The sequence below is a fragment of the Erpetoichthys calabaricus genome, chromosome 7 (assembly GCF_900747795.2).
Source record: "Erpetoichthys calabaricus chromosome 7, fErpCal1.3, whole genome shotgun sequence".
Classification (NCBI taxonomy): domain Eukaryota; kingdom Metazoa; phylum Chordata; class Cladistia; order Polypteriformes; family Polypteridae; genus Erpetoichthys; species Erpetoichthys calabaricus.
In genome coordinates, this window is record NC_041400.2 from 157,111,737 (window position 1) to 157,136,426 (window position 24,690).

The following is a 24,690-nucleotide window of genomic DNA, read 5'->3' on the forward strand; positions in this document are numbered from 1 at the left end:
AGTCCCAGTGCCAACCCGGCCAACTCTATTTAATTTCAAAAGCAACAGGGCCGCGGTGGTGTTCAACATAAAGAATGCTGGCAGTCCATTTCACCCTCTGGTGGTCGTTCCGAGTGTCAACTGGATGATAACATGCATACAAGACCGCAAGATCACCCCCCACCCTAACCAAAAGGGGGTGGGTTAGTGTTGATTTCACCCTGCAGTATTTTTAGTCAACCATTGAGAAACATGTGTACCAAGTTTCATGAAAATCATAAGTGATACTGGAACATACATACATACACACACACATACATTGACTTTTATATATATAGATACTGTATAAGTACATACAAAAAATGTTGTTTTTGCTTCTTAGCCTTTTGTTAATCCAGTAGCTACATTCAATCATTTTCTTAGAGTACATATTTATACACTTATTTACTACACAATGGATACTAAAATGGCGGCACGGTGGCGCAGTGGGTAGCGCTGCTGCCTCGCAGTTGGGAGACCTGGGGACCTGGGTTCACTTCCCGGGTCCTCCCTGCGTGGAGTTTGCATGTTCTCCCTGTGTCTGCATGGGTTTCCTCCGGGAGCTCCAGTTTCCTCCCACAGTCCAAAGACATGCAGGTTAGGTGGATTGGCGATTCTAAATTGGCCCTAGTGTGTGCTTGGTGTGTTTGTGTGTGTCCTGCGGTGGGTTGGCACCCTGCCCGGGATTGGTTCCTGCCCTGTGTTGGCTGGGATTGGCTCCAGCAGACCCCCGTGACCCTGTGTTTGGATTCAGCGGGTTGGAAAATGGATGGATACTAAAATTCTTTTCACTTTTTTCATAATTGTAGTATTTGCTAATCACCCTCAAAACTACACACTAATCTTAGGTATTGATTTCACATGGGACACTCAAGTTGTACGCTTTGGTAACATTAGTGAATTAAATAAATGTGACACTTTGGTGCTTATTCAAGAATTTTTCAAAATAGTTTTTCATAAAAAGCATTTTATATCACAGCTTCAAAGCCAATTATTACCAAGTGCATTAATTTCTCATGACAGATGGGAAATTGACTGGCTGCATGAATATGGACAAAAATAATGCAATTTATAATGCCTTGAGCATAACAGGATTTGATTATGTGCTCAAACTATTGTTAAAGAACAGAATGACTGATGACCTTCAAAAATGTTTTTTTAGTATAGAAAATTATCATTAAAATGAATACTGGTAAAAAGACACCATTTTTCTAAGCTGTTTACAATCAAAACTGATAATATTAAAGTAGAAGGTGATAGCCAGTTGCTCTCTTTAATTACTTTTTTAATTGAGTTTTATTGTGTTTAAAATCCCATTACAATAAGTAAACACAGTTCAGTGAGAAACACAATCAGTAAAATACTCCAGAATATTTAGATGCATTAACTCATAGTCTACACTTTCAGCTAATCCCCACCGCTACCCAGTTCTCAGAGCTATGTGAGATACTTTATCATGTATATTAAAACGTCAAAAGAAAACAGACAGAGGCTCAGCAAGCCATTTTAAAAACAGCATTAATTCTTGCCAAATTTTGAAGTAGGTTTATACCGTTCCTTCTTTTTTCTAGTTTTAAATAATATAAGGCATTACTTTCCACTTGAGTTGTAGAGGGTGAGTTACAATCCAGCTAAGCAAAATACACTAAGTCAGTACATGAAAAGTGTAAATCATAATCAAATCCTTCTAGTGTTTCTTCAAGTAATATTTTTAGGTGATCAGGGGCAAGTGTGAATCCAGCACTATATGACAAATATACAAATACTTTCCCTGAAATTATCCTATTGTAGGATAGTCCCAAAACAAATTACCTAGTTTGGCCAGTGCGTGATGACAGAGTTCACATTTGGGAACCTGTCTGTTATGTTCTGTTGCATTTTCTTTACATTAAAGTTGGCATACCATAAAAATGCACAATTTGAAGATTTTGCATTAGTATTATCATAGAAGGCAAGGTCAGGTTGGTGTCCTGCCCAAGATGGATGATGATTCCTTACCCAACCAGGGGCCTTTATAACAGAAAGACAGTGGGAGACAGCCACCTAGAGACATGTGTTTTCCCTGTGCATGAAGCTCCCATTTCTGATCCTTCAAGACTGCATGGGAATTGTAGTCCTGACAAGAAATGGGTGCCGCCTGGGACAGCTACCAGAAAAGTACACTCCCCAGGTGGTGGGTGCGGCAATGCGCTGTATCAGCGTGTGCTCCTAACCTCCTCCTCCTCCTCCTCCAGTCCTAGGGAAGTTCTGCCTGATCCAAAAGTGCAATTCCAGTGCAAAAACTCCCGGGTTCAGGTTGAAGAGGAGCTGCTCTGCCTCCCCTGGTGAGCCCGAGTTGGGATTAGAGTCAGTCAAAACTCACCTAGGGGGAGTGGAAGAATAAGGGAAGGAAGATGAGAAAGGATTAATAAAGAAGTGGGAGAGCTGCTTGTGAAGAACCTTTTGAAAATTGTTTTGTAAAAACTTACAGCTTTATACAGATCAGCCATAATGAGCCATAATGAGCAAGGAATGTTGCTATTGAATGGGAAACCAAGGTTATTTTCTTTAGTGCAGAGTGGTCAAATTATTACATTGCTCTGCAAAACTGGTTGATTCTTTAAAGAAATAATCCACCAAAAATGATATTTTTATATATTACTTATACCATGTATTTTGTAGTTATGATCGAGAAAAATTTTTAAATTAACAGAGATGGAAAAAGTTTCCAATATAATACAAGCCAATGGTGACCAATGTAACAACATGGCAGATGATGTGAAAAACGTCTATGGGGGAAAACGTCTCACACTACTTGCCCTTATATAATATACATCAGTTGTCAAGCTGTTTGTTCACGACATGCAAAAATTTTGTGAAACAGACACTTCTGGAAAAATAAACAGGGAGATCACTTGACAAGAGACTGAGTTTCTGAATTGCAAACAGGACTCTTAACCAATGAATGACCTGGGAGGCGGATCCTCAATTGAAAAACGGAATGCCACAGAAATTACCTTTCCTGTTTTGCTGATTTTTTAAAATATCTCTTTAACGATATTTTAGCAAAAAGTGCACATATTTTGGATGTTAAAGTGCCAATTAAAAATATTTACCTTTTTTTTATAAACTTATCTAGTGCATTTGAGATTATACAATCATAGTGTAAAAATATCAAATTAATATTAATTTTATAAAATGCCAATAACTGGGCACAACCCTGCAAGGCTCTTTACAAAATAAAAAAGGCTACAATTTAATACTTTTAATTGTATAAGAAAATTAATTAAGGTAAACATTAACTTATACTGTAGTACAACTGGACATACCATTTTCCTTCTAGTATTAACATACAATTACACAGATCCAAATTATCTTAAAACTCACACTCCACTGTGTTAAATTTAAATGGCATTACAGACTTGCTTATACCCTGCAACTGTAAAATATGACAATGGCTTTGCTTTTATGATTTAATTCAAGTAATCACATCAAAATAACTAACTTTGCTTCCATAGTAACAGAGGAGAATCATCGCTACTCTGCTTTTCACACACAAGGCTTTGAAAATTCCTTATAAATTACTCTCATAAGGGCTTGAGCAAGCAATCTAATCCATGTCATAAAATGAGGCATTTAAGACACAGCCACATAAAAACAGACTGAAGATGAGCTTCATCAGGTGTAGGTCATATTCAGTACAGATAAGACGAAATTGCCTGCCGTACATGCAGGTAACAAGAAAATAAATCATAACACAGGAGACACTGAATTAAAGAAGCAAAGGATTTACAGGTTTATCTTTACTCAGCAGTTTCATCCTCTAGACAAGGTGCAGAAAGTATTAGAAAAGGCTAATAAAAATTTTCAACTATCGTCTAAAACTGAGGAATGTAAATTAAGGGACATTACGGACAAAACTACTATATACAGGTAGTAATATGAACACAGAGTTTTGTGCATGGTTTTAATTTTTGTTCTATAAAAATATGTAACAATATTTGAAGCTGTGAACATACCAGTAAAGTACACCCCAAGCTACTGCATTCCTACTGATTAAGAGAACACAATGTGAATAGTTATTTTAATGCTGGTATACAGTAGTTTTATATCATAGTTTGAATAGGAATTCATATTTGGGTATCAATTTCAATAAGATTCCAGTTCTTAAAGTGTGATAAGTGTGTTCAGTGGTTCATATTTAATTTTTAAAGTTGAAGGCTTTTTTTTTTATCTGCTGAAAGTAAAGACAGTGAAAATATAAGGAAACAGCGTGTTTGACTCTCTGAGGACAAAACAAGACATTACAAAAGATCAAATCAAGAGTCAAACCAAGAGCAACTTGAAGTGTGATTTTACACTCCATTATCTCTATGGATGGCACACAGATGACACTTCAGACTTCACAAATTTAAACCTTGTGCCAATATTCCCAATATGGATGCAGTATACTGTGTATACTGTGTGACAGATAGGGGGCACCACCGAGCCCCAACCCTGGATACAGCCAACACAAATACAGACATGGGTTCAAAGCAGAGATTTTTATTATAAAGATACCTCATAAAAGTTTTTCCAAAAGTTTGCACTATCACAATTACAAACAAATTCTTATTTCCTTCTCTTTTCTTCTCTCCTCTCCCTGTCCACTTCCCTCAAGTTAGTGTTGTTTCTTCCTTCCTCCCAACTCTGACTCCACTGGAGGAGGCTGGGCAGCTTCCTTTTATGTTGAACCTGAGAGTTCGTCTGGTGCCAGGGCATTACCTGGCTTGAAAACCAGGGATCATGAATCCCTGCAGCACCCCCTTGTGGAAGCCATGGGATCCAGCAGGACCGATTGACGGCAATACATCTCCCATCATGATCTGCAGGTGTCTCTGTGGTTATCAAGGTCCTTGGATGCTGCCACCTAGAGCACTGGGGATAAACATATTCTGGAATAGGAATCTCCCACTACTCATCCCAGACAAGATGCCAATTCCTTTGCTGTCCTTTCATTCCAGCTTCCCTTCTCAGCAAGGGTCCCCCTTTTCTCCCAGGCGAGTTGCCAGATAATCCTGCCAGGCACTTGCAACTGTAAATGAGAAAACTGAATTCTCATAAATCATAGCAGATAGACCAGTGACTCAGTGGTTTGAGGTACATCTTCACAACTGCAGAATTCAGACTGATGATGGACTTTGTGGAGTTTGCACTGCATTGGTATCTGTGGGGGTTCTCTGGGTGCTCTGATTTTATTAACACAGTTCAAACATGTGCATACAGGGCTGATTACAAATTCTAAATTGGTCCACAGGGTGTGTGCACGAGTGTGGCCAGCAGTGAACTGCTTACGTGTACAGAGCATTTCCTGCCTTGTACATAATACTGCTGTGATAGGTGACCTTGAATTTTCTGAATAGCTTTAAAAATGGGTGTATACAGTATAACCAGTATGTATGTTACTTTGTCTTTCTTTAAGAGTTTAAAAGTACTCAGTAACACACATCTGAGATTCTAAGACCTCTTAGTTCTCTTGTATGTTCTAAAAGAGCCCTTCTGGGATAAAAAATCCAGCATTTATTAATATATAGATAGTTACACATGATATTAAAATTCCTGAAAGAATAAATGAGATCCACAAAAATGTACAGCTTCATGTAAATACTGAATTGGCTCTTAACATTTTTGAATAATTTAAATCCTTTTATTAACAATTCTTATCAGTATTACCAAGCAATATAATGATGGTGCTTAATAATTAATACATTATGCTTATGTTTATGTTATGTTTTGTTAAGTTATAAGGTTTCAGTTGACAGAATCAAGATCAGCAATTTGTGTGTTTTTAAATAGTCATTACGCTAACTACATTTGCATTTTTATCAGCTAAAACCTAATTCAACAGAAATGAGAGCAAAGTTGATTTGTAAGTGGTGTGAATCTCTTGAGAACTCATTAACAAACATATTAAAACAGGAAACTTGTATCCAAATATTGAAAGTATCATTCACCATTTTTAACATAAATTATAGACTTTGGCTTACATAAACTACAGACTTTTGCTTACAAAAAAGTTTGAACCAATTCAGATATAGTGTGTTATAACACATTTTAGCAAATGATTTGTGTGAAACAAGCTTCATTTCTTCTCAACGAGTTAAACGGTATAAAATTTGAATCAAATATATTTAATCAATATATGATCATTTTACAATTTAACATAAGCTTATACTTAAATGAAGTTGTAACAATGGATTATTAAAAGCATAAGGAAAAGGACTGAAGGTAACTAAATGGTTAGCTTGGGCACATGAGGAGCCACCAAGATAGTCGCTAAATGTTAAAATGAAGTTAGATGAGTAATAAACACCCCTTTATAAAGTGAGAACAATTTAGTGAGAAAGCAGAAAAACTCTTGTTATTTAGTGGTGATAACATCAATTGGAAAACCTGTAGGACGCCTCTATTAACAAAGAGATGTTTATAATAATGAAAGAATCGACGTGTATACGAAGTTACTGGTGGTTGTAGTCAATTGGCTAAGATGATAGAATTCTGCATATTAAGAGTCAGATGACGTGATGTATTAGATAAGGTAATGGTAATAGGAAAGTATAAAAGGGAATGAATTGTTTTATTCATTGCTCACACTGTGGACTATGACATTTGTGCATATCTATGTGCAAATCATGAACTGTTCTGCATTTTCATCTGGTCTCTGAGAATGATTTATTTGAATACAGAAGAAATTTTCTTCCACAATAACAAAATAAGTGCAAGATTGAAATTAAATTTTCTGCTGGCCATTCAATTACTATCTTTTAACTTTGTTTAATCACCTCTGGCAGCCATAATAGACAATTGTCTTGAACATCTCAATCTTAAAAAAATTAATTGAGAAGAGAAACTGAGTGACAGATCTCATAGGTGTCAAAACCCTAAAATATCTGAGATCGGCAAACAAAAATCATAGGACAAAAAAAAAAAAAAACTTGAAGTCACTAAAATAATCAAATTCATTCACGAATATTCCCACAAAACGTTTTTACTTATGAAATAGCTTTCTGCAAGGTCTTTATAAAAACAAAGCTGAAGAGTCCTTCAACACATGGCTGTATTAATTAATTTCACTGCCATCACTTTACATGTCAAGCAGCATGTCGATCATATGCTTATCAGTGCGTATTATAATAGCAACCTGCACACAAAATGGCACTGATTTAAAAAGGGGAAATTAATAAAAAAAATAACCCAGAACACCAGGCTATTTTTTAAATTCTGAGACTAGCAATCTTTTTTGATAAGTCCCAGAACACTTCACACATGATGATGATGAAGCAGTATGTTGCCGTTGTCATGCTTGTGTGCCTGGGGATCACCATACTGGCTCTGTTGAGGTTCGTTGTACCACCCCGTGATGAGAAGGGCTGCTGCTGCTAATACGGTCTTCTTTTTCACCTGCAGCTCCTAGAGGATGAATCAGCCCCATGCTGACCCCCATCACGGTTGGGATGCAATAAGAACAGGCGGAACCCGGATGATGACGGCTCATTTGGAACCCCTCAGCAATGTAGATGGAGCTTCCACTGATGATACCGTGTTTTGTGATTAGTTGCTAAGCAGCCTGCCTGGCCAGAAATTGCATTGTGTCCATTATTACCACCACTTTCCTTTTGTTTGTTTCCCTTTTGTGCTGATAAATACCTTCAAAAGGTGCCCCAAATATTTTTCCATCTTTTGCAGAAACTGTCCATGCTCACATCAGAAAATTTCTCTAGCTGTAACACTTGAGTATAAGTAACAGTGAAAGACAATTTTCAGGCCTTGGCAAACTGACTGATGTCAAGACTCTCACCTTTTTATTTTAAGGCCCAGCATTGTATTTTCTGTTATTGTGCTTATTAGACAGGGCCTCATTCTTGTTATGATTAGCCCTAATAAGTCTAGAAAAGGCCGAAGGCCTTAATGCTCAAAAAAGGCACAAAAGGGGAGGAAAATCATCAAAAACCCTGCCCCAAAGAACAAAACTATTCAATTTGATTTTTTAAATAAGGAAAATACAAATGTGACAAAGAATCAAACTTCCAAAATATACAAGAATTCAGTCATTTAGTAATTACAAAATGACACTAAATCCAAAACATTTAAAACTAAATGCAGAGGATAGAAACTGGGAGAAATGCATAGTAAGAAGAAAGCAGAAGTCAAAACTAACCAAACTGTAAAAATACAGAGCACAAGACAGAAATCAGATACCAAGACACAAGAGCAAATCCTGGGAGATCCAACATAATTAAATGGCAAGAACAAGGCACAGGAAGTGTTTGGGGAACCTAAAGTCGGATGCCATGGCATCAGTTTGGACACCATTTAAACCCATTGCCAGTTGGGTCTCTTGGGCAATGCTGGGATTGTTCTCATAGGTACAGGAAATGTGAACAATGCAAATCAGCAGTGCCTGTCTAGATCCAAGATGGCATCACAAAAATCAAAAAATAAATAATGAGCTTTCAAAAAAGTGTTAAATTATAAAAACTGATGGAATACTCCAAATCCTTAATCTATAAAATATATCAAAGCACTGATGATGCTTTCCTCTTTTTACATATTTTTACCTTCACCATTTACCTCATATAGTAAGAGAAATAAGCTGGTGTGTGAGCAACATTTGACCAACTTGTATTGGGGATCCGTTTTGCCATCAGAAGCAGCTGTGTGATGAATGACAGATGGCATCACGATATTGAAAATATACAAGGTGAACTGACCTCTCTCAGATGAATCTGTAAGTCAAGTCACACACAAGGCTTTCTCTGTTTTAAGATCCTCAAATTCACAAATTTTGCAGGGTTTTCATTTTTGAAATTTCAAAACAGGCAGACATGGTAGGTGCCTTTTCACATTATGTGTGAACAGGCCTAAAAAAATGTGCTGCAGGTTCATTTAAAGATTATTTTAGCTCAGTCATACTCCTTATTTAGCATGTTAAGATGGCAGAATGCTTCACCTAAACAGATATAAAAATATAGTGAAAGGATAATTTATACTAATTCGCAGAACATTTTAGCAGTGCTGTTTCCATATTAAGAGTCACTGGGGCGCAGCACCAGTAGGTATTGTGCAAAATAAGTAATAAACTTCCCTCAGTAATTTAACATATTATTTAAATGCTTATAACATCCCCCAGCCATTTTTCCCCAATTCTTCATCATATGCTCAATGTAATTTGTTATCGTGAAAAATAATGCTTCTTGTACTTTGAAAAATCGTCTTTGTGCAGGGTATTGCAAGCCAGGGGAGAGGCTGGACCAGCTGATCATACAGAATTTCTCTGCATCTTTGTTCATGTTTGCCTTTCCAACCTGAACCTCTCTATTTAGCAATGAGGACCACCTGTTTTCACCTTACATGTTTTTTTAAACACATATAGAAAAATTCTGATTGGGCCCCGTCAATATTCTCATGCCAAAAATGCCACTGCATTTTAGTAAGTCAATTTTCTATGATTGTCATGAGACATTTATATTAACAGTTACATTTATTTGCTTAGCAGAAGCTTTTATCCAAAGCGACTCACAAAAGAGGTAAATAATCGAGTAACATTAGGTTAGGGCCTGTTTGTTCAGTAAGTGTAATAGGACAGGTAATAAAAGTGAAAAGATTTAATAACTCATACATTTACAATTTCATAGATTTTATAGATTTCAATCACCAAAGCTATTAAACTTAAACACATTATCCAACAAAATAAAATATTGCACAGCAATTTTTTTTTCCTACATCAATTAGACAGATATTCACAGAGACGAATCTTCAATTGCTTCTTAAGTACATTGAGGGAGTCAGCCTTATGGATGGAGGTGTGTAGCCTGTTCCATCAACTAGAAACTACATAGGAAAATGTCTGGATTGAGACTTGAAGCCACATAGAGGTGGCATCACCAGACGCTGTTCCCTGACAGTCCTGAGTGGGTGAAAAGGAGAATTGCACTTCACCAGTGTCTCCATATACTCAAATGCTGACCCGTTGACTACTGTGTAGGCCAGCATCAGGGATCTGAACTTAATGTGTGCTGCTACAGGAAGCCAATGTAGCGAACTGAAGAGGGAAGTGGCATGTGCCTGTCTCAGCTGGTTAAATACAAGACAGGCTGCTACATTCTGGATCATCTGCAGCAGCTTGATAGCACATGCGGGTTCTCTTCCCTGGAACAAGTTGCAGTAATCCAGACCCGACAAGACCCAAGCCTGGACCAGATGTTGTGCTGCATAATCTTTTAAATAAGGTCTGATCGTGTCGATATTGTACAGCGTGAACTAGAAAAAGTAGAAATTTGGTCAGAAAAAGATACCTGCTCATCAATCACCACACCAAGATTGCATACTGACTTGGCAGGTGTTAGCAACAGTGAGCCAAGCTGTACAGAGATGGGGAGATGAACAGACTGGCTAGCCGGAATCACAAGAACCTCAGTTTTACCCAGGTTGAGATGTAGATGGTGGTCCTTCATCCAGGTTGAGATATCAGTAAGAGATTCTAGCTGATATCGTATTGTCCTCTGGAGGGAACAACAAGTATAGATGTGCATCATCTGCATAGCACTGAGAAGAGAATCCATGGGATTGAATGATGGAGCCCAGCAAGGTGGTGTACAGAGAGAAGAGTAGAGGACCCAGCACCAATCCTTGGGGTACACCAGTGCATGTCTGGTGTACTTTTGACAACTCTCCTCGCCAGGACATTCTGTAGGATTTGCCCAAAATGTAAAACTCAAACCATCTGAGAGCAGTCCCAGGGATGCCATTGTTAGAGAGGGTGGCAAGAAGAATGTCATAAAAGAAACACAAGGATGACATGAAAGAAGTCATGGTTTCATTAACTGCATTTTGATTTTTTTAATGCAAGCTCAAGTTAACAAGCAATTAACAATGAAATTTAAGGTTGAGCCCAAGAAGCTTACTATATACTACAGCTATTTATTGGTGTGATGGATGGCCAGGGCCCATGCCTGGCCAGGACGCCCCTGCACCATATATACCAGGGGGACAAGGGTGGGAAACCCAGTATCTCCCCCTGGACGCTAGATGGCAGCCTCCCTGGGTTGCAGTGGTGCCTCGGACTCCCCCAGGGCTTCATGGGGGTTGGAGTTCTGTGCAGCCCTGTTAGGTTCCGCAGGCACCGCCAGGGGGTGCTGCAGCAGGAGCTGCTGGCCCCTTTCGGGAGTTGGTTTCGTCACACCCGGAAGTGCAGCCGGATGTCAGCAATCAAGCACCTGGAGCACTTCCGGGTACCCAATAAAGGGAGCTAGCGACCACCACACAGTGGCCAGAATCGGGAGGAAGAGGACAAGGTTGCCAGGGAGGAGTGGTGGTAGAAGAAGAGAGTGTTTACTTGTGGTGATTTCTTAGTGTACTGTGCTTGGGACTGTGTTGTGGCTGGAGGGGTTATGGGAAGATGTGCCCTCCAGCTGAAGAAAAAAAAATAGTTTATTTATTTTTATACGTGCCTCTGTGTCAATTTGTGTTGGGTTGGGTACAATATAGCACCTTTTCTTACAAGGGCAAGATGATAAATAATCAAAATTACAAAAGCACATCTAGCTGATGGTTGACAGAATGGAAATGATTTTTAGATATCCAGAACTTAAGCAGACCCATGATTCTTTATAAAATGGTTGATGTATAAGAGGCTTCTGAAAACCAGCAGAACATAAGAACATACAGTAAAAAAATTGACAAATGAGAGCAGACCACTCGGTCCGCTCAGTTTGTCTAGCTAATAGCTAATCTTTCCCAATATCATTCCCAAATTGTAAAAATTGTTTGCTTGCGGCTTGGTAGGTATTTCTTCAGTCGGAGGCATGTTGCAGGTTAGGATTTTTGGAAAAAAGACCAAAAAGATGGTTCAACCATCCATTTCCTTGCCTGAACATCAGATTAAGAGCATTTCAAAAGTTCACAAAAGTCTCATTCCACAAGTGAGAAACAGCTTTCATATGATTATGTTAATTTTGCACTTTCTGATAACTCAAGTGTCCTGTATGTATGCTGAAATTTGTCACCATGGATTTGAAGCATCAACCAAATAATAAACAATAATACTTGGCAGAATGAATAAGAGCAGAAACATCTTGAGGGAAACACAAAGAGTTCAGTAGTGGCTATGGGAAGCAGAATGAACAGGTGCCTGTAGGTCAGAGCAGAATTAATTAGCCATTGACTTCTTGAGTAAACTGTATTTGCATCAGATTTATGAGTTTTTTTACAAATATGAAATTTTCACAAAAAATAAAACTATTTTTCAGCCTGGTTTCAATACTATGTGCAAAAAGACATCTGTTACTGCCAGCAGTGAATGATAATTATCAGAAAATTGGAGCTAGTCGTAGTTTATGAATGCTTGATAATAAGACTGAAGAGGAAAAATAAAATTGCCAATTTTTTGGATGGTTTCCAACAAATGTGTTCATAAACAATTTAATTTTACAGTCATTCCACGGGAGTTTTTACTGATAGAAAAGCTTGGCATTGCTAAGTACAGCTGTTTTATCGGCAGGGGGTCTTGCAGCACTACATGAGTGGTTTATTACTATTCCTGATAAAATTATGCACACTAATTTACCCTCTTTTCTCACTTAACAAGCACATTACATGTTGAGAATGCAGGTATAATCAAACCTGTCCTTTGTCTACTGTATTAAAATGTGAGGTAAATATATGCAAATGTATGCCAGAAAAACAGCAGGAGTACTTACTGAGCTACTGTGGGAATAGCATGGCATTCACAGAGAGGGCCATCCATGTTCACCATTTAAAGGAGCTGACACATTCATGTCAAGTGAAAGAACGTCCTTGAATTGTGCAGGCTTCTTTGGTGGAGTGTCCTTGTGCTAGTAATGCTGCTATTCGGGCCATTGTTCAAGTTTCTGTATGATAAATCATGCCGGTTTAGATTCTATTCTTCTCTCTTTAAACACTTCTGTAATAGGTTTACCTTCATGGAACAATAAGAGGTTCACAGCAGCAGCCAACGGCCTGCCCCTTTTCTACGTATTCTGCATTTTAAAATTTAGTTGTCCCTGATACCTGACCTTCACATGCAAGCCTCTGTACAATTGTCTGGATTTATCACACAAGATGATCAGAATTGATCAGAGAAAAACAGGAGTATGATGTTCAGATTAGTAAAGGTCCCCTAGAGGACAATAACAAAGGCAAAATTCAGCGTTCCTCTTTGCCACACATTTAATGTCTTGGAGGACTTGTCATGCGGTGAACCACTCAAACAGAAAAGTGCATAAAGATGGGACTTGGGTGAGTCCAATGTGCAGACTGCCAAAGTAGCCATGGAAATAAGAGAGTCGCCCAACGGTGAATGCCTAAATGTCTCATTTATGGGAAGGGCTGTGCTATGAATAGGAGTTTATGAAATGTGTGTATCTGGAATGCTATGGCTCCAGAAAGAAGAATAAATGGCATTTTCCTGTTACTGTAGGGCAATACCAACACAAGAAAGAGATAGGCATAAAAATTCCCAAATGGTGAGAAGGACAGCCAAAGACTAGGAGGAGGTATTAAAAGGAAGAGACAGTGAGATATGTGGTGAAGCAGAAACAGGCCCCTCACTTGACGGAAACTATTGAAAATGTGGTAAGAGCAGTAATGCCGGGGTTTTTGTTGCTTGGTTATTTGTCTCCTAACCCTGCTTAATGTTTCTTTTTCAGAATGGAATGCCGTGTTATTTGTATATTTTATGTTATGGCAGCAGGATCCTGAGATAACTTCATTAAAGCCTTGGTTCTCGATGTATCGCATGGCCCCTTCGAAAGTTAGGAAATCCTGCCTATTCAGTATCTGACAGATTGTTCAGATTTTTCTAATTTACTGAATCTATCCTAGTAAATGTACACATTTATCATTTTCTTTATCAGGGCTGGCATATGGGGTGGCCTTTTTCTACAAGAGTTTGTTTTTGTTTTTTCTTTTTTTTACATTATGAAATAATAATGTAAAAAATCAAACGTGAGTATGAACTGTAAGAGTTTCGTACATTTCAAGAGTCTAATTTATAAACTGCCTTTAAAAATTGTCAGAAATATTTTCATTTTAAAAGTTTAAAATATCTCAGAATTGCAATTTGCACTGCTTCACTGCGCCATGAACTTCCGAGCAAGACAACGGCACATGTGCATTGCAAAGCTACGTCACTGATATTCTACATTATTTTTCACATATCATACTGTGTATATATCGATTGTCATTTTGTACAATTGTGTTACTTTCAGGAATGTTATTTAGGCATCAGTCACAGATACAATATTAAGTGTTTCTTAAGTTTGCAGCACGTGTGTTTAGTTAAAAATGGCAGGCGTCTTTTGGCTTGCAGGACCGAGTTTTTACTAACGTGCAGGTTGAACAAAGCAACTGCAGGGTCAATCAGTTTCGCAATCATAAAACTCAATAAAAATATTTATTTGGGTCTGTGATAGACGGCCAGGAACCTTGCCCCGCCGGGACGCCTGGATGAAGGAGGAACCGGGAGAGCGGCACTTCTTTTCCCTGGGCACCCGGACGGTCCTTGATCCTTGGTGGACAGCGCTTCCGGGACACCAGAAAGTGCTGACGGACATGGGATGGTTTATGCCCGGAATGCTTCCGGGTGCAAAGGCAGCACTTCTGCCACACTGGGGAATGCTGCCGGAAGTCCATCATCAGGCACCTGGAGCACATCTGTGGCCAGATAAAAGGGGCCGCCTCACTCCATTTGAGGAGCTGGAGTCGGGTGGAAGAAGGACGGAGCTTGCGAGAGAGGAGTGGAGGAGCCAAAGGAACCAAGGACTGTGCAATCGTGTAAATAGATGTGTAAATAAACGTGTGTGTGTTTGAACATTGCAGTGTCATGTCTGTCTGTGGCCGAGCTACCTATTACAGGGTCAAACACAGCATTGAAGAATTTATATCTTTTTCTAGTTTTTTAAAGACTGTTTTGTGTATTTTATTGATTATAGGCTAACCTTTTTAATTTTTACACATTTTCTCCAAAAGTAATATTAGTTATTTATTATTTTGCCCATTGTTCTGAGGATGTGTATCATGGGAGCATTGTATTATAAAGCCTATGCTGCAATACATATAGTATGTTGATTAAGTGCATCGACTCATTCCTAATTAGGATATTGTTGAGGGGCAATAAAAATATGTCTTGCCCAGTGCAGCATTATTTAATGCCGCCATGCCGATTTTTGTGGCCGTTGCCAAACGATTGGTTTACACACAGTTGCATACTCATGGCATGCAGAACGTCTGTTTTTGGAATTGCCCTGCAATGGCCGAGTGTCCCATTCAGGGTTCCTGCCTTGGGATTAGTGCTGCTGTCAGAGTATTAATGAATGAGTGAATAGATTAATTAATGTTTCAGCAATTTGTTATTATGTCAGGAATTAAAAAAAATATATGGAATGAATTTTTGTGTGAAGTCACACACTTCTAACATAATCAAATGCTTTACATTGGAAGTCTGAGTGCTAGAACAGCAGTATCATGGAGTGTGTCCTTTGCGTGTGTGCGTGTGTGTGCGTGCTGTTACAGGGGCATGGTTGTATGGCTTTACCAGCCATCTTATGTACAGGGCCAGGGAACTCTGCTGTTCTGTATAAGAGTGCACAAGGCCCTACCTACTGCATATGGGAGCTCTGTGGTGCCATCTGGTGGTTGGGAGCATTTTCCCAGAATTCTGGCCATTTCCCATAACCTGAGGCATACCGTCCTCCAGCACCTGCTTGTTTACATGTTACGGGTAACTCTAACCACAAAACAGGTCATGCCAAAGGTCCGTATTCCGTTTTGATCTGGCTATCCAATCGCTTCCTTCTAAAATGTAATACAATGTGGGCTGGTATAATTGATTTTGGACTGGTACAGTGAATGTCTTCCATTCATACCAGCTTCCTAACAGACATTGTCGATGAATAAGGAACTCCCACTTATTTCCCTTTCTGTGAGAACTAGCCTTTGGACTAATTTAGAGTTTTTTGGTTTTTCTAATTCTTATTTCTCTGTGTTTGACTGATCAATTCATTCGTCCACTTCTTATTCATTTCCCAGGAGCACTGGGTGCAAGGAAGGAACAGCCCCTGAATGGCCTTGTAAGAGGAAGAAGCAGAGCTATTCTTCTTACTTATTCTGTTTTTAGTGAGCTCAGAGACTTTAATGACACTGATAAGGAGAAAAGACGTGATCACGATGCATTATAAAAGTCAAACACATAATTAGCATAGGCGACAAAATCAAGTCGTTAGCAAAAAGCATACTCAGAATGTTCAAAAACAGAGCCATAACCAAAAGTACGCAAAAAGAATAAGAATTACAGCACAAATGCACATAAGAATTGAACTTGGATAGCGAAGTGCAGCATCAGGCAAAATTTAGTTTATAGTCCACAACCTCTGTAATCCTGTCCCCAACCGCATAGGAAGAAAAAAAAAACAGCAGCATCTGTGATAACCAAACAAACAGTTCAAAATAAAATTACAAAATCTAAACAAGGCACAGAAACTTATGGAACTCAAATATGAAAGTTGGATTCTCTGACTTCAAAAATGTATGTAAAGGATGTCTAATATATGGAAATTTGCCCTAAAAAAGCAGCAGAAATTATCACAATAATCCCTTTCATAACAGTAATGTTCATTAATTGTACAATTTAAAGACACTTTATTCCCTTTCTATGCTAAAACAGCTGGTTACGTTGCTTGGCTACTGCAAAATGTCTGTTAATGCTTTTGTGTTTGCTTAACAGTTACCTGAATATTTTGATAATTAGTTTAAATAGAAAGTGTAAAAAGCTCTGCAGAAATCCAAGTGTAGAATCTTAGAAATGCTTCTTAAATCCCCCCCTTTCTATCTTACACAAGCACGCCTCACTATAAACTCTAATGGCAAAAGTGTAAGTTAGTTTATGAGCACTTTTCAGAGACAGGAAATTTCATTTTAAAGAGGAAAATTTGTCTAGGAGACAAGATGACCACATTACACCGAGATTACCTTTATGAAGTTAGTATCAGGGAGAAGAAAGCAAGAGAAGAGGAGAAATCAAATCTAAGTTTCTGTTCTAAGTTACTGCCAAGACATTGCAAGAAGAAAACTGCCTGAAAAGACTGAATATCTAGCATTACCAAGTTGTATGGTGTGGATTGACCCACTTTATTTTGCTTTCATTTATGGCACTAGATATTTGAATAATGTTTAAAGATTAAATATACTAAAGCCTGCTTCTTTGCTTGTCTGTTTGCTCCAGTCTACTGCTAGGGGCTGAGAACCAAGTTCCTTTCTCAGCTAGTATGGGTTAATCAGGGATGACAGACATTACCAAGAGAAGCTATGTCAGAAATCATATGTGGATGAAGGTGAAGAAACAAGTGGACCGTAGTCCTGGGTGCAGGTGCGTTTACAACTGTGAACTGTACATCTCTGAAGGATGGTAAGTGTAAGAATAGGCAAATAAGAGAAACGATAGAAATGTGATATATAACCATGTGTCCACAATGAAAGAATCTGCACATTTGGAAAAGAGGGATATGTTTTAAGGAGAGGGGTCCCTAGAAGCCTTACCAAGATAAAATAGGGGTCTCCAGCAAAGAGGTGCCTTATGAATTGTGTAATATCGGTCATTTCTTCATTCTTCATTCTCTAAGCAGCACCAATTCTTTCACTGCTCACAAGCTTACAGTATATTCCTTTGCATTGATTTTTATACACTTCGTTAAGTGTGACTTTGATGCAATATATTTAAGGGCAACCCCAAACAGCACACAAAAAATGCCACAACTGTGAACTGAGGACTCCCATGAACTACTGGAGGCAGGATGCAAAAATGTAATCAAAGTTATTAATATTATCATATTTTTACATTTGAAATCACTTTAAATCTAATAGCAGCTTCAGTAGTGAGTTATCTCTCTATTATAAAAGAAAATCTTGAGATGAGACTATTGCCAAGAGATTGTTTCAAGTCCCACCCACCTCTCAACCATTCAGGTTACAGCCCATGTCCACGGAGGTCTCACCTCTCATTCGTGTGAATGCTTTTATCAGACACAGTTCCTGCACTCTCAGCTTTTATAAATCTTTATACTTTCCTCACTTTAAGTTCCCAATAATAGAAGACTTATTATGTCCAAATCTTATTCAAGAATTTTATCCCGAAGGGTTATCAACAGAAGAAATGAGTACATGGGCAATCCTAGCAGTGAGAAATGATGAAGTCAAATGAATTAATGCGAAAATTGTCGATCGGTTAAAGGGCAAATTAATTAAATGCGTATCAATAGACTATGCTGAAGCAGTTGGTGGTGATAGTGCGGAAGATGAAAACATCAATTTACAATACCCCATAGAATATCTACAAGCGTTAACACCGTCCAGTCTTCCACCAGCTGAATTACTGTTCAAACAAGGATGTATCGTAATGTTATTCTGTAATTTATGTATGAGTGATGGGCTATGCAATGGGACAAGATTAGTTGTATTGAAAATTGGTCGAACAATTCTAACATGTAAAATTTTAACAGGCGACAAGAAAGGTAATGTAGTATTTATTCCGCGGATAATGTTAGACACCAAAGGAGATCTTGATATGGCATTCGTATTAAAACATTAATATAGTTTCCCGCTAGAATAGCTTTTGCTATGACAATTAACAAATCACAGAGACAAACATTCCAAAAAGTTGCTTTATTTATTAGAGACAAAGAAACGATATTCACTCACGGGCAGTTATACGCTGCCTTGCCACGATGTATGTCCAAACACAGAATCAAAATTCAATGCGATATTGACAAAAACTTCATTCCAAATATTGTTTTTACTGAAGTTTTACAGTTTTAAACGTTAATTTCAAAGCCAAACAGAACAAAAACATATAACTCAATGAATATCTCTAACGCAACATGAAACATAATTTTCTTTCAATTTATTACGTTTTACAATTTTTTACTATGGTTAACTACTTGCTGTAATGTAAAATAGTTCTATTATGCATATGTAGCAGTTACCATGAAAATAACAATCTGTTTAAACTGTACATCCACTTACCCAGAGGTGAGCGGCAGAGCCAGGGGTTGGAGAGCAAAGCAAGTATGAGGCAGAGCCCCCTAGTTTTAAAAATAAAAAATCCTTATTGGGACAGATTTAAAAACATACTTAAATTTTTGTAATAAGGTAAAAGTGGAAATGGATGTAAATAAAAAGTCAACTTTTTTCAGAGCAGTCTGTTGAGATAAAAAGTGACATAATGCAATTCACTCCTATAAAATAACACTTTTGTGTATATCTTGTAAATGACACCATGTTATTCTATCCCTGCAGTCATCAACCTGATACTTAGGCTTGTGAGTTCTAATCAAGGGGAGCAAGACATGCACATCTCCATTTTCTTTAATATAACAAATGTCTGCTTTGAAATATTAGTTCTGTATTTTTATACGTACTAGCAAACTTACTTTTATTTGTATGAGTGTTTAGCCTTTTTGGAGACAATGAGTTGGGTGTCGTGAAAGGCACTGCCTACTCATTCTGTTCTTCTATTAGGAGACTTCAAAGTTTGTGTGCAGAATGACAGAAAAACTGAAAAAGCAGGATTTGGTGGAAAGGAGTGGCTGATCTGACTGCTAAATTATTTCTGTTTTTTGCGCTTGTCATAGCACTGTTAAAGACATCAATACTGGAAGCAACTGCAAAGAGGTAGTTGGTGCCTGTCATAGCAACAACCATTGTACTCATTCAGATAAAATAAAGAGGCTGTCTTCACAGAGCTCAAAGGACTATCTTAGTGAAAGGCACAGTCAGGCCAAGAGGGCAGCATCTGTAACAGTAATTCCAGCAAAGTCTTGTATGTCAGAAAAGTCTGGACAGGCAAGGAGAACAGCACTGAGAGGAAGCATTAACATCGATTGGGAAAACCATCCATTTTTGAAAGGAATGCTTTGAGAAAACCAGATTTGAATATCTTCCTTAAAAAATTTAATGACAAAAATTTTTGGTCAAAGTGTGTCATAATGTGTGTTACTGTAGATGTCATTGCAGTTGATAAATAACTACTTAGAAGGCCTTGAAGGTAGAAAGAATTCATGCAGCAATGTACAAATCACTGTACTGTACATTGTGGGGAAGTCTATGTTAACAGAACTCTTTAGTATTTCTTGAGACCTGTGTCAGTGAACCAAGGGATTATAATCCTTAGCTTCACTAGAAAAGTTCATGTCCAGATACTGATAAAGAGATCCTATCTGATAATCAAACCTCACATACTTCAGGATCCATCCTGGTCATGGAACATTAGATCAATTCTAGGTTTTTGATGACATATTCAAGGGTACTGGGAGTTTCTCAGTCTTCTCTACACTTGTTTTGTGGACTTGGGGTAAACTTATAGTAGTATATGCCCCGGTTTCTTGTTCAAGGTTCTGCAAGGTATGTTATCAGGGTCACTCCCACTTGCATTTTTCCCTGTATTTGCCCAACATAATTGGTGATATTAAAGAAGGCATAAGGCTCCATCCATGGTTGTATTTTATCCTTACATGCTTGTAATTTTAATGGACAGGATATATAAGTAAGGTCAAGGCTTATGCAGTATTCAGGTGGAGAACTGTAGCTGCATCTTTGTTATTCACTGATTGTGCTATCCTCTTGGCCTTATCCAATTGCAATCCCTTGTGTATGCTGGAGTGCTTTTCCAATTAAACACAGTGAAGAGGAAATACCTGATCTATAAATATGACATTATAATTTAGTTCTGCCCTAAAAAAGTGTCTCTCTGTGGGTAATGACTGAGAAAGTTCCTCAAGAGAAGGAGGAATACAACACACTCTGGAATATTACAGGGAGTAAGCAGTTTAACAGAAAGTAAGTAAAATAAGAAAGACAGAAAAATAAATGAGCAAATAAAACAAACCCAACTCTCTTCAATGATTTTTGATAGCTCAGGTGAATTCAGTTATAAAGGAGCATCACTGCAGGTTTTCCTGTTTAAGGTGTTTTCCTCTTGGATAGAAGAAGAATTCTGACAGAAATATTACCCATAAAAAAGAAGAGTTTCAACAGTGAGAAGGGAATACTGAATGTATCCAGTAAAAGTAAAACATGGGTAAAAATGGAATCTCCAAATTACGTTGACTGTGAATGACCAAAAAGAATGAAAAGTACAGTAGGGCAACTGCAAAACATAAGAATTAATGTACCAGTTATGAAGAGAGGGTATAGGTGACAGAAAGAGTCCTCATAGCACAGAGTCTGTATAGGAGTTTTGTTCATAGATGAGAACAGTGATGTCTCCACATTAAGGCCAGGTAAGTAGAACACTGGCCCAGTAGATGGCACAGTTGACAAATGTTTAAAAAGTCTGAATAACAGTAGGCTGCCCTAATTCATGGATTTCATAAGAAATGTAATGATTTACTTCATGATGGATAAGTACATAATAAACAAGAATGGTTGATCCAGATATTTGAAATATTAACATGTGTGCTTTGATTTAAACATTTAAAGTCCCAATATTATAGACTGTAATAGAAATTTGTCATTTTTCACCCTCTGGTAGAGGTCCACAGAGTGCTAGATCAGCCGAGTAAAGGACCAAAAATCAAAAATAACATCACATGCATAATCACTGACCTTGAATTAGTCTAAAATTATACCCTACATGCTTATATTTGAAATTTGTCATTCTTACCCTCCTGGAAGTGGGAGAAAATGGACTAAAAATTAGGGGTTTTCGGGACTAGAGGGCAAAAAGTAGGGGGGACATCAAAAGTCCGACATCAACTAGACATCAAGAGAAGTCCAACGGTATGTATACATATGTGGGAGTTTTCTTGTACCAGTAGCTAAGTTTCCATCCAGTTTTTTGTGACGTTTTGTTATCGACAAACAGAATATCCGTAAAAAAAATGTGCGAAATTTGCTGTCTCCAGCCTGTTTCCATCCAACTGGCTTTTTATCGATAAAATGGTGTGCGTGATGACGTCATCCCCCCCCCCCCCCCCAAACGAACTGTCGCATAAGTTTTGTTGTATCGCGAAAAAAATCTGCCCTTGAGCCGTTTCCATACATAATTTTGTGTATGTCGCAAATTATCAACCTTTTGTTTTCCACGTTACACCCCCTCCACTAAACAAAGAAATGGAGAGATTATTCAGACAGTTTTTTGAAATTTGCCAGCTTACTGTTATTTCAGTTTCACAAATAATTGGAATTGTACATAATATCCGAAGACGACAGCAGAATGAAGCAGTTGCTTGTCTGATAGCCCTAGAGCTCGAAGAAAGTACCCCAGTGCGACGAAACCCATGGGTATGGGAGAGACGACGGAATAAGACCTTCTGGGAGGAGGTGGTGGAGAGACACTTCACAGAAAATCTCTGGCAGCAAAATTTTAGAATGACACGGCCGACGTTTGAGATGTTGTGTGGATTCATCAGTCCTGATGTTGCGCCCATCATAGGTTGCCACCGACCACCGGTTCCAACCCAAAAGCGGATTGCCATCGCCCTTTACAAGCTGGCAACCTGCGCCGAGTATAGAGTAGTTGGAGAAACTTTCAGGGTTAGTAAAACTACCGTCCATCGATGTGTATATGCTGTGTGCACCGCTATTAAAGAAAAATTAATGCGCCGTTATATCAGACTTCCGACTGTAGCGGAGGCCAATGAAATTGTATACCGTTCATACACGTGATGAAAATGTGACACATTTATTTGCGTTAAAGCCCTTTTTTCCGACAAAAAGTGTTTCCAATGTAGTTTTTGCGACATCTGAAGTATCGATATGGAATTTATGCGCTAAAGTTAAACGGAAAAATATTATGTCGATATGTACAACATTTTATCAATAATTAGCATTTCCATCAGCTATATCGGTAAAAAAATTTGAAGCGCTAAATATTTTTTCGCAAAAACTCCTTGGATGGAAACCTGGTTAGTGAGGCAAGAAATACCAGAATAAAAGAAATGAAGTGATTTCAAAGCATTCATAAGTACTGTGTTTCTTATGAACAAATATATTTGAATTCACCTCACAAATTTAACAAACTGTTAAAATATTTCAAGAAAACTGAATTTAGCTGTCATAATCATTTTTTGTCCAATTTTCCATGATATGCTCAATGGTATTTCTTACCAAGAAAAATATTACTTTTTGGAATTTGTGAAACTTTCTTGTGCTTGGAACCCTGCAGAGTTCTCAGCATACCTTTGCTCCTGTGTACACAGATGCAGCAACATCTAAGTTCTGCCTTGAGGCTTGAAGATAAGAACATTTTTAAGCAACGCATTGATTGAATTTGGTGAAACGTGCATTGTGAAATGCATTGTCTCTCTCAGACTCCCTCAGATGAGATTTACTAGAGGCTGTCTCTTTCCTCAATCATCTGCTAGTCATGCTACGATCACTCACAGTTAAGATCAGGGCTCCTTACATGCAGTTCCAAAGATCTTATGTTTTGTGAGTCTATGACATCCACACTCACACTGCTGGCTCCACTCTACACAGTTCTCTCTGGGTCAGACTCAACATCATTTTCATTTAGTTACCCCAGTTTTTTTAAGCTGATCCAACTGTGGATCCTTCCTTATAATTGGTGGCAGCCATATACAAAGGCTAATGGATTTAGGCAGATGAGAGGGTCTTGTACGTAGTGCTCTTCAAGTGCTTGATCATCTGTCTCTCTCACTGCTTTTTGCACACGCACACACACATACACACACCCTCTGCACAAGCTCCATTTATGGCCATCATCTTAGGATGACTCTACCCTAACCAACAGTACTTGAATACCTTTAGAAAGTCTCTCGCCCTGGTCTGTGTGGCCCAACCAGAATTTTCATGACAAAAAAAGCCACAAGATGAGAATAAAGGTGTTTGAAAAACTGAAGAAGAGATCAGTGTGACAGTAGGAATACTACTAGTGCTGGACCTGTCTATAGTGACAAAGTTGGAGTTTTGGTTTGGTCATCAATTTACAACCCCATCCTCACCTGTAGCCATACGTTTTCCATTGTGATCGAATAAATCACAGGTCACAAGAGATGGAAATAAGGTTCCTGAACAGGGTTGGCAGGCACATTTCCTTGGGCTGAGTAGTTCAACAATTACAGTATACATGATCTTGAGTTACAGCCACTGCTCAGCCAGACTGAAAGTTGCCAAGTGATGTGGTCTGGATTTCTAGTAAGGAATCCTAACCATTTCTGTCAGTGGTCACATCAGTTAAATGAGATGAGATTATTACGTAATTGCTAACAGTTATGCTTTTTTATTTTATTGCCATTGTAATGATTTCCTGACCAACAAGGAATTGCTAATTGTTCAGGCTGAACCATAAATGGCATAACATATGGGTAGGACCAGCCAAAATCCAAAAAGAGGAAAGCACAATAAAACTGCAGATGTAGATCACCTTTACATGTTACTGTGGCCACACAGGTCCACCAGGTTATGATAGGTCTTGTCAGTCCTTTAATTGTGGTGAATTGAATTTTTGTAAGCTACCCATAAAATAGAGAGGTCATTGTAACAAATGGTAACCTTGAAAGAAGTCTATAATTCTTCCAGAGGATACAAGAGGACAGATAAACCAACACATGATATGGATGCCTAACCAGTTTATTGAGAGACTGAATCCCCAGAAGATTGTTAATTGAGTACAACTCCTCC